The sequence below is a fragment of the Pelodiscus sinensis genome, chromosome 1 (assembly GCF_049634645.1).
Source record: "Pelodiscus sinensis isolate JC-2024 chromosome 1, ASM4963464v1, whole genome shotgun sequence".
NCBI classification, from domain to species: Eukaryota; Metazoa; Chordata; order Testudines; family Trionychidae; genus Pelodiscus; species Pelodiscus sinensis.
Genome location: NC_134711.1, coordinates 297,897,210 through 297,908,033, shown reverse-complemented (window position 1 = coordinate 297,908,033; position 10,824 = coordinate 297,897,210). Strand labels below are relative to the sequence as shown.

The window sequence follows — 10,824 nt, the reverse complement described above, 5'->3', positions numbered from 1 at the left end:
TATTTCTATTGCTTTTGCTGTAGCAAATTGCTGGGGATTTAGAACGTGTAATTTGCTAGGGTCAGACCCAAACTGTGGAACTTCCACAGCTTTTTAGTTTCTTGGAAACAAATAAATGGTCTTTATTTTTGAAAATAGATATTCAAAATGTGAAGGCTAGGCCTGCTCGGGTTAGTGCAGTTTTGAAATGAGGTTGGTGTTGGGCTTGTTTACACATGCAGTATACATGTACTCACAGTAGCATTGCTTCTCCTCTACCTTCGCCTGCCCTGTGGGCCTGCAGATGCCATTTCAGCGATGTGCCATTAAAAACTGCACCGGACTGAGAAGTGAGATGGATGGTCAGAATGCAGTTGTTGGAGCCAATCCTGACAGGGAGCAGTAAAGGGGGCAGTTGCCCTGGGGCCTGGCAATACCTGCTGCTGCCTCAGACCTTAAAATGGTCACCAGAGTGCTGCACCACATGCTCCATATGGCTCTGAGGGCTGGGACATGCCCTCGTCTGGGCAGTGCTGAGGGCTGGCTGCCCCTTGCCCTGCCTCTTCCATCTGAGGCCCCACCCCTTCAGGGGGTATGGAACCAGACACCCCCTACAGCTTGCCCAGAGAGGGAGTGTGCTACTCTGGGTGGAGCTGAAATATTGAGCGCTGCCTATGCAGTGGGTACGTGTGCGTGTCTTCCCTCTTCTCGCCTCTACCACGGCTTTTGTCATTGGTGGAGGGTGTGCTGCCTCTGCCTAAACACCATGCTCCAGAAATTAAACAACTTTCCCAAAGTCACACAGCAGAGCTGGGAAGAGAACTCAGATCTCCTCAGCGTCCACCCCTGCATTCCTGTCACAAGATCACCTTTCTCCCCCAGCACTTTAGACAAGAGGCATATCTGCTAGAACCCAAGTTTGAAGCCTTGACTCATGGCCTGGGGAAGCCAGCTGAATAGAGAATATAGGAAGAACATTTCTTCTGAGCCGTGTGCCTTCTATATAGCTTTCAGTATCACATGTGGGGCAGTTAAATGAACATGGACATTTTATACTGCACAGTATTGTGATTGTATATGGATTAATATAAAACTACAGTCTAGATAAAATGCTGCATTCCTAGTGATATAACTTTTATTAACTCTTCTTACTGTTGACCTGATCTGGCTATTAGTAACAGATATGTGACACAGTGAAGTTGTTTGAGCTGGCAAACAAAAGGCAATTGAAAAATTCTTTTAAGTCTAATTGTTTTAAACAGCCCTTGTGAATATGGCTTAAACTTTCAAGGAATTTATTGTAGTTACAGTGTATTGCGATCTTAAATATTGAAACTGTGATGAATGATACTCAGATTGCAATGTAGTATGCCAGAAATGTGGTGATCACTATCCTTTCAGATAACACATACCTAACCCGAAGAAGTTTGTGCCCTGTGTGTACTGTTCAGCATGTTACAAGTGAACCCAGTGCTGAAGTCTTAAAATACACAGCATCAGAATGCATGATTTCACCACTAGAATGATGTTCCGGCACCCCAAAAAATGCTGGGTCAGCGTTCCATGGCATTCTGGCTTGAACACTGAGAGAACCTATTAGGTATGTTTCATATTGCTTCAACATGAACAATAATGTGGAGTTGGGTTCCCAGGGCTTGGTTTTACTTGTTGAACCTCACTAACCAAAATAGCCTTCCATATGAAAGTCCCCAGAAGCCCTTATATCTTCTCTTTTGATTTGTACAGATTTGGAGCGTTTTAACTGCCCTGAACCTCAGAGGTTAATAGATGGGCAGAATTGCAAAGAGTGTGAGGAACAGCTGAGTGTTCTCATTTCTGTAACAAGAGAGATGTCTGCAGAAGCAGATGGAGCAATGCTCTCCACCCCAGAAAACATTGATTCTTACATTACAATTGTGGAATAAGCACAATGAAAAAAGCTTCTCCCAGGAATGAGAATGCAGTGGCCAACACCCGTTTCCAAAAGAGGCTCCAGAACATTTGGCCAGTGGGGTGATCCAGTTCTCTTTAATGGTCGTGGGTGTTTTGACTGTTTTTTAAATTTTGGCAAAGATACATGGATTCCAGGTTGTGTGGTTTTAAAAAATGTTATATATTTTTCTAAATGAAAATAAACAAAACAGTAGTTATGAGTTTAGCTCTAGATGCAGACCTAAACGTCCCTGATGTCTGGGGATGTTTGGATTCAGGCTTCCGATTCAGCTAATTACTGACTGTCAGGGCAGACATTTGGATTTGTTTCCTCAAATACGAGAAGCATTTGGCTTGAGGGTTTTGATTTGGGCCCATCTATGAATGTGTGACAGAAAAATTAAAGCTACATGAAAGCGCAATTACTCAAACCTCGAGTGTAAGAATAGACAGAAAGAGAGTAATGTTGCTTAGCAGCTGTAGCAGTGGCAGTCCAAACTCTGCTATGTTTTCATCAAGTACATAAGGTCTTTTCTATTAAAGTAAAGCAACTCATGTTGCAGTAAGATATACATAAGGGAGGAGAACAGCTTGCCAAGTGTTTTTTAGAATTAAAGCTTACAAGATAGCCAGGTGCTGCTGTTGCTAATATTGTTATTTAATGTTCTCGGCATCCACAAAAGGGAATGTAATTATAAACTGGTACTGTTTAAGCACTTGTCTTCTGCAGCCGTTACTCATTTTGAGGAGTCCCATAGGTTATATTTCTATTGAATATCCTTGGTGCAAAGATCAGCTATTCAGCCCTGTATTCAGTTCTGAGTACATTGGCCTTTTTAAACAAATAAATAAGCCATTAGAAGTGTACGTATCAGTGGAAAGGCATCATAACTCTAGACGTGCAATGTGGTTTAAAGTTTCTTCTCTGTATTGCTTCTCTTTTTAAATGAACTGTATTCTGAAATCATCCCTTCCCCAAAAGACATTGACATTAATACATACAACAGATATCTGCATCCCACTTTCGTGTGTGTGTGTGTGTGTGTATATATATATCCATCCTGCAATTATATCAACTCAAGCTTTGATCTTAGCAGATCTCACAGGCTAAGCAATATCAGTATGGGTTACTAGTTAGATGAGAGAATCCTTGAAAAATATACGAGCTGCAAGGAGTGTACTGGTAATTTCATAGGTGGCTCTCTTCTTAGAATCATAATGGACTAATGCCTGAGGCTAAAGTAGGGATTTTCACCTTGGTGCCTCATTCTACTTTCAGTTTTGGGTACAGTCTGCCTACCTAAATTCTGGTCATACTTTCAAATGGACACAATAAGTCATTGTTCCTGACTTAAAGCTGCATACTGTTGCTGTGTACTGTTGAAAAGTTAGTGTTTCATCTTGGAGTTTGCTTCATTATAATGGTGGGTAATGTGATTCAGGCACACCCGTACTATAGAAGTATTTATGTGGTTCCATATTGTTTAAGCTCCAGTTTCAGTCCTATATAATTGTTTGTTTAATGAGATTGAGTTGAATTTTGCACATACAGCAAGGACTCAACCTCTTTATGTATGTTATATTAGGTAAGAAAAACACAGCATTCCTTTCCCAGAATTATTGGCCTGAAACTCTGAGCACAGTTTGTTTTGAGAATTTCCAAATAAATTAATGAATTCATATGTGAAAATTAAAATGACTTTAAAAATCGGTCCTTACTTAGTGCCCAATGTCAGACCCTTTTGTCTCCAATTATATAAGTTACAGAATAATATCTATAGTAATCTTCCAACTTCCCATGTACTTAAAACTCCTTAAAATCTATTGCACTGTGTATATTTAAAAAATTGAATCAATTATAACTTTTAGCAGCTGTTCTTAAAAATGGAAAGCTTATTTTTCAGCAGCAACTAAGTGATAATAATCTTAAAAATTCTGTGAAGAACGGCCCTCATTCAAAATGGCTGCCATCTCCCATGGCTTTCAATTGGACACTGAGACCACAAATGTATCTCTGTTAAGATGCCCTATTTTGAAATGACCTATTCTGTATTAGATAGACTTTTATACCACATTCATTATTGCAGTATTGGAACACCTTTTAAGTAGTGCATTAAGCAGTGTGACTACGCATCTGTCATTTGTTCTCTCCCCTCACCTCGGAGGGAGAGGTGTGTGCCATGGAGGATCTTGTTTTGGTACAGAGTTCAGAGCAGAAGGTTCATATCTCTATATAAAGGGGAGAATTCCAAGAGTCTAACTCTGAAAGTTTCCCAAATATCAGACATTTTAAATCTGTAGAATTCTTATTTATGATGATTTTGGTATTTTACATGTATTAGTTATATATTTTCTCTCTCCTGCTGAGGTGAGTATTTTTGGATTCTGGCTGCTTATTCAGGAAGAGATCCTAGAAATAGATACTTTCTTTTTTAGAACATTGGTGTATTTCACTATTTTAGAATTAGTTTCTCCCCTTCTGTGCTAGAAAGGTTTTATCAGCCTGCGTCTGGGGTGGTCATATTACAGATGAGCATCGAGTGGCGTGTATTTCCAAACCCATACTCGTAATGATTTGCTATTTATACCATGCTCAACAGCATGCAAAGTGCTTGGCAGGTAAGTTAAAAATATATAATGATTGTCCTGAAAACCCGGTGAAAAAAGTATTATCTGGTGGAGCGGGCATTAGAATGAATTCTGTTTCCAGCTGTGGTGAGGACAAGCTCTGAAGTTGTGGGCAAATCAAGGTTCAGTTTTCCCATAATTAAGGATAATGATACTACTGTGGGTTTGTGGGTGAAAAGCATTATGTCAGAACCAGGTATTGTTGTTGTTACAACAAAATCTAAACTAAGAAAACTATTTAGGGTGGAATTGGGAGCAAACTGGTGTCAAAAATTTGGAGGAAGATATGGTCATGCTGTGATTGGTTTCTTATGTGCAGTCTTTGATGTCTCCAATATATAATTTTTTAACAATTTAATTTGGTTGTTTAAAATGGGTATTTATTTTTTCCGGTTCAGTGAGTGGGACTTGCATGATGAGAGAGAGGGAGTTGGAGAAAGATTGTCCGACAGTCAGAGAGATGGGCAAATAGGACAAATGTGTTAGGTGCTGATAAACCTTAAAGTGCTACATTGTCCTGCATTTTGCTTCATAAACCTTCTATCTATCATATTTTCTGCCAGCAAAGACAACAACCATTTTCTTTCTGCTTGCTTGCACACTGACACAGTGTAGCCTCCAGTGCATGGGGTAGGCAGTTTTTTTTCTAAAGACATGAGACATTGTGTCAGGAATTAGGACTTGCAGCAGACCCATCAGTGCAATTGGCCTGTGGCAGGCTGCCTGATTAGCCTATGCAACTTGATTGCCTCTTAAGCCAACAGCAGCAGAATCCTGTCAGCCTCTCATGCCCACCATGGTGCCTGTTCCTGCATTATCAGGTTCCCGCCACACATCCAGCCTTGCCTCTGTCCTGCCCCTGCCTTGAACCGTTCCTTGCCTGAGACTATGCTCGCACTAGTTCCTGACTTCCAGTTTTCACCCATGGCCTTTGGCTCCCAGTGACTGACTATGGCTCTGACCATTAGGCAAGACTGTCCTCATCCTGGTCAGCTGACTCATTGCTTACCCTTACTGTTGATTATTGCTCAGACTATTGTACATCCTTCTGGCATGATAATTCAGCACTCTCACTTGTACAATTGTGACTGAATATCACCACGATTTTATTTCGCATGCCTGCAGCCTCAGCAATAGGTCATGCCCAGTAGTAAGTGGAAAATGGTTATTTTCCCATCTTTAGAGGTTAGCAGAAGCCAAGCAGAGAAGCCAATTTAAAATAAACACATTGTACATGAAAAGCAAATTGCATCCTGCACACTTAGCTTCAGCACCTCTGTTGTTAGTAATTGTTGTAAGCAGTCTGCAAGCCAAGATAAAAGTGGGGTTGAATGATAAAAGTTTCCTTTCCATACTGTTGCAAGCCCCTATATAACTGTGCTCAGGTGATGAAAGGGAGGGAAGAACTTGGGCATCGACTTCTATACAGGGAATCCAAGTAAATGGATCCACACTATTTGGCAATTCCCTGTTTAACAGACAGACAGAGCCAAGGAGCAGTAGAGTCACTTTCTAAAGTCTGGGATACGGGGGCAGAAGCAGAGAATGCTACAGCTGTGTTACCATTAGTGAAGTGGTGTGTGGGAGAAAAGCTGACAGATCCCTGAATCCAGAAGAGGGGTGGCATAGGAGAAGTACAGTTGGCTCAGGGCCAGACTTGACTCAAATACAGCTTTAGAAGCCGATGTCATCAGGCCATGGACTTTGGCATTTTTGCAGCTTGACCTTAGAGTAGCAGTCAATACAATTCAGTAGCTATGTCCCCCTCAAAACCACAGCATTTGTCTTTCTTTTCTCCTTTTCTCTGAAGAAACAAAAGCAATTAAACCACACACAGAAAAAAAAATAAAGATGTTAATGAGCTACAAAGACTGACATCATGGGATGATAGAAAAAGCTGCAAATCAGCTCAATAAAAGCAGCATATAATTGCCCAATGAATGAGAATGTATCTCTGTTAAAACCTGGAATTCTTCCTAATTAGTGTCAAGCGATTTTTTTTTCAGCCAAAATTATTTTTTGGGAACAAAATGCAGTTTTGATAACACCTCAGCATAATTAAACACCAAATTTGTGGTATTTGTGCTAACTTGTTCATTTTGAAAAATAGCCAAGCAGTTCTGGTGAGGGTGTTGGATGCCAATGGGAGAGAGATCTCCATGGGCTTAATAAAACAATCTGCAGGAGGCAGTAGCTCTGTCAGCAGGAGAAACTCTCCTGCTTCTATCTCCCTGAGCACCTGGCTCCTTGCTCCAGGGAGCCCACTATAAGAAATGACTCTTCCTCTATTACTTTCTCTCTCCAGGCAAAAAAAAGGGGATTGTGTCAATCAATCCCTCTTCCATCTGAGTACTAGCAGTCTTTTGTAGGCTTAAGTCTAAACCAGATCTCTTTAATTGGCAGGGTTGGATTCCCGCTCTCTGGTCTAGGAGAGCTGAGTCTTGTCTTTCAACAGGGACCAGCTATGCTGTGCCAGAACTCTTTCTAATATATTTGTTGCACAGCCATATCCCATGGCAACTTTGTCCCCTTTACATACCAGCTTTTTGATCAGTGCTTGCAGCATATGAACCTATTCCCCTGAGCATGACTTTTGGCAAATGTTCATTTTACAACTATTGAGCCAACACTAAGGAAGCCAAAGAGTGGGATGTGCGTATTCACAAAGTGTGTGAATTGTTAATGAAGTAACATCCGCATAAATAATAGTTTTCTTGCCAAATCTTGCATTGCATGTGTGAAATTCTTATATAGATGTAAAGTACTCATAATGAGGATATTGTAATCAATATTTTAATTAGGATTGCATCTTGTCATAATAGTAAACCAGAAAGGGAGACTTCTTTGTTAGTGATTGGCAGCAGCACATCTCAGACTTCACAATTTGGGTAAATAGATATGAACAGAAAATATTCTCAGAAGGTGCCAAAGCACAAATTGTAAATTGGCCATTTGGCTACTCCTTGGCCTTTTACAAGAGAATACTGTATTTCCCCCTTTGTGATAGTATGCTTTACGTGCTGAAAAGCAAATGGGTTACTTTACTGAAATAAACTTTACTTTGCTGGGGCACTCATTAATGGTTCTAAAAATGGCTATCCTCTTGCAAAATAATTTCAGGAACCAACTAGAGAGACTGGGGAACTGGCCTTCATATGCAAATTTGCTCAATCCGTGTGTAAAAGTGTCAAAGACATTACTGGATGGTCCGTTATATTCAACTTCCAAATGACATCAAAAGCTAAGTATCAGACACCTACAGCCCACTCTATTAGCCTCATTTAGCATGTACGCTTTAATTGACAAGGTTTTTTTTCTCCTCTTCCTCTCCCCTCTTTTACTGCTTTAAATTTTGGGGGTTTCTGTGCCCCTCTATGCCTCTTGCTCCACTTACCTGAAAAAGTGGGTCATGTCCACAAAAGTTCATGATACTATCTATATTCTTTTGTTAGTCTCTAAGGTGCTATAGGACCACTCATTTTTAATTTTTTTTTAAGTTACAGACTAACAGAGCCACCCCTCTAAGACTTTTACTGGAATATATTCTTCAAAAATTGTTATTACTCATTATGTACAGGAGGGAAGTGTGGTCCAGTGGATACGGCCCTGGCGTGGGAACTTGGAATACAAACATGCTATTGCCAGCTGTGACATTTGACTTTGGAAGGTCACTCCCTGGGCCTCCTCCTTGCCTTCTGTAGGGATAATAATGCTTAATAGAGTGTTCTCAGATATACAACCATAAAGTGATATAACGTCTTACTGTTTGTGAGATGATTTACTAAGGGTGTGTCTAGACTACAGAGTTTTGTTGACAAAAGTGGACTTTTGTTCGACTAAACTATACCTGCGTCTACACTACCGCTGAGTTCTGTCAACATAACGTCGACAGAACTCAGCAGTTTTGTCGACGCTGGTAAACCTCATTTTACAAGGCATAATGCCTTTTGTCGACAGAGTTTTGTCGACAGAAGGTGTTATTGCATCTAGGGTTGTGTCTAGACTATAGGGTTTTGTCGACAAAGCAGCTTGCTTTGTCGACAGAACTAAATGTAGTCTAGACGCTCTGTCGACAGAAGCTTTGTCGACAGTATCTGTCGACAAAACTTCTGTCGACAAAAGCCTGTAGTCTAGACGTACCCTAATTGTCTTCGTCAGAGCCTGAGTGTTTGAATGACTTCATAATATCTGTGGGCCACTTCTGCTTAATTGTTATTTGACCCTATTACTCAGCTCTCAAGACTGCTGCTCTATTTTCATGGCCTTGGTGGTATGTATAGTATTCAGTCTCTAGGTACATCAATACCTGTAAACAAGTCTGATATTTTCCCCTGTTCTGAGGCCTCAGACAATATTCTGTTACGGGGAAAAATCTGCCACTTTCAGATCAGTCCATTTTGCATCATAGGTCATTTTGAACTATTTTAGGTGTGTGTTTTTTTCTGAAGGAAAATGTTTACTTGTTTATTCGCAGCTATTAAGTAGAGGTTTTACTATTCACAGAAATAAATGACTTATTATCAGTGCAATGCTTTTTTCCAAAGCCCGAGGAAAACACTTTGCAATGGAAATTAGCAAGAGTTATTACTGGAAAACAGGAACAAAATGTTTCCTTTTTTTTTTTTTTATTAATTGTCCTATTAATAGCTACCAAGAAAATTCAGATGACGCAGTAGAAAACAACAGATAAGATCAAACCATTTAAAAATCTTATTTAGTCTACTATAATGACAAACCAGAAGAGACCCTAATTATGCAGTTACATGACTTGAATCATCTGGATACTGAAGATAATTACATTTGTAACAGGCGCTTAAAGTGGTAGCAGTTGTGATGTTGGATTACACTGATTTTAATCTTCTTTCTTTCTTTCTTTCTTTCTTTCTTTCTTTCTTTCTTTCTTTCTTTCTTTCTTTCTTTCTTTCTTTCTTTCTTTCTTTCTTTCTTTCTTTCTTTCTTTCTTTCTTTCTTTCTTCTGTTTAGTACAGATACTATAGAATTAAACAGCAAGATACACTTGTGCATATGAAAAAATCATCAATTATGTATAACTCCATTACCTATAACATCATACGCTACAGTCTCAAGATATTATGTCCGTGTACATATATACTGAGCTGAGGAAACAAAAACCAAAAGCAACCTCCCCCCCCCCAAAAAAAATAAAAAACACAAAATCTTGTCAGTCACATCACAAAAAATTCAACAAGTTCAGCAAACATATGTTTCTGATTTCCAGTAACATAAAATTTTGTAAACAGGATACTTACCTGATCTCCACTCTGTCCTCAGAACTTTCTGACCTTCTGATTCACCTTTGCAGGGCAGAGTACAGATTTGTTGCTTCATTTGTTGCTTGTTGGGTTACTTCATTTCTACCTCCTCTGTCTTGTAGTACAGGATTGAAGGGCTAAAATCTGGAAAAATTAATTTCCCCTTCAAATACAAAGTGTCTGTCTCAAGTCTCTCTGTGGTCTGAAATTATGCCTAGGGAGCTTGTGGAATCTCCATCACTGGAGATTTTTTAAGAGCACATTAGACAAACATCTGTCAGGGAAAATGTAGATGGTGCTTGATCCTGCCATGAGTGCAGTGACTGGACTGGATGACCTTGTGAGATTCTTCCCAGTTGTATGATTCTGTGATTCTTTCCCCCACCACTCACCTGGAACTGAAACCCCGAGGGCAACATTTTTAAAGCCGGTTGTGTGAAGGTTAGACTCCAAAATGAATAGTCAGGCAGCTACAGAAAAGTGGCCTGATTTTTCAGAGGTGCTAAGCGCACACTGCTCCCTTTGAACTCAGTGAGAGCTTCACTTGTTCAACACATTTCTAAATCTGGTCTTTTCTATTTATGAGCTTAACTTCATTCAGGGGTCAAAGTGTAAGTTTATAGGTGTCACGGTAAATGCAGCAAAATCTGTGTGGCTTTATATAAAAAAAACCCCTTTTTAAAATGCACAGGTGGAAGGGGGCAGGGGTTTTGTCTTTAAAAAAAATAAAGGAAGAACTCTTTTTTTTTTTCTTATGGGGTATGTGAGAGATTTTTTTGTTTGTTTTGAATTATAAGGACCTGTCCGCATCATTGTGAGCTGGTGCATGTCTGGGATGCTATGAAAAAGGTCCAATCCAGCAATCAGAGAGCAGCTTTGGATGATCATAAATATGTCCCCATCCATCCTCTAAGAAACTCCTAAACAATACATGTTAGCGGCTGGGCTGTCACACTTTTAAAATAAATTAGGAGTTTTCTGCTGTAGCCCTTGTAAAATACGTAAACCCCCG

The 10,824-nt window shown here is 39.8% G+C and overlaps 1 long non-coding RNA gene across 1 annotated transcript; it reads right to left on the bottom strand.

The window, feature by feature from the left end:
- Positions 1-9,397: 9,397 nt before the first annotated feature.
- LOC142827137 (uncharacterized) lies at positions 9,398-10,439 on the bottom strand. Its single transcript, XR_012901588.1, has 2 exons — positions 9,810-10,439; positions 9,398-9,530 (listed from the first exon to the last, which is right to left on the bottom strand). It is a non-coding gene; the product is annotated as an uncharacterized LOC142827137 (long non-coding RNA).
- Between the last annotated feature and the right edge of the window lie 385 nt (positions 10,440-10,824).